Below are 406 nucleotides of genomic sequence, written 5' to 3'. Positions count from 1 at the left end.
GCAGTCTTGCCGTGCCCAGGTTGGTCGTTCTCCCCCCGCCTCCTGCTGCGCTGAAGGGGGGCCACGGGTGGCAGCACCCCCTTCCCGTGGGATCCTCTGGGCACCAAGGTCATGCTGACCTGAGTCTGGTCGTGGGTCCTTCCTTCACCCCCGTTTGCACCAGCCTCATCACCAGCATCTCCATCCTGCTCCCCCAGCTCCACGCTGGGACACCCAGCAATGGGAGGTGATGGTGATGATGGTGATGATGGTGATGAAGGTCACCCTCCTCACACTACACAGGAAGGACCAGCTTTCTGCTTTGCTCACCTGGGAGGTGCTGCCTGCCTTTGGAGGAGCAAACTGGGTGAACTGGGCAGGAGCAGGAGAGACTCCAGAGGTGGCTGCGGAAGCCACAGGGCCCGCC

At 62.8% G+C, this 406-nt stretch overlaps 1 protein-coding gene across 1 annotated transcript in view; it reads right to left on the bottom strand.

Annotated features, from left to right (window-relative positions):
* The window catches only part of LOC104491636 (sialoadhesin-like), a gene marked incomplete at its 3' end in the record, with an annotated part of 28,544 nt that overhangs the window by 27,109 nt on the left and 1,029 nt on the right, over positions 1-406 (bottom strand).

The sequence above is a fragment of the Buceros rhinoceros genome, unplaced genomic scaffold, assembly GCF_000710305.1.
Source record: "Buceros rhinoceros silvestris isolate BGI_N320 unplaced genomic scaffold, ASM71030v1 scaffold7364, whole genome shotgun sequence".
NCBI lineage: Eukaryota > Metazoa > Chordata > Aves > Bucerotiformes > Bucerotidae > Buceros > Buceros rhinoceros.
The sequence above is the reverse complement of the archived record's forward strand: the minus strand, read 5'-3'. Positions and strand labels throughout refer to the sequence as shown.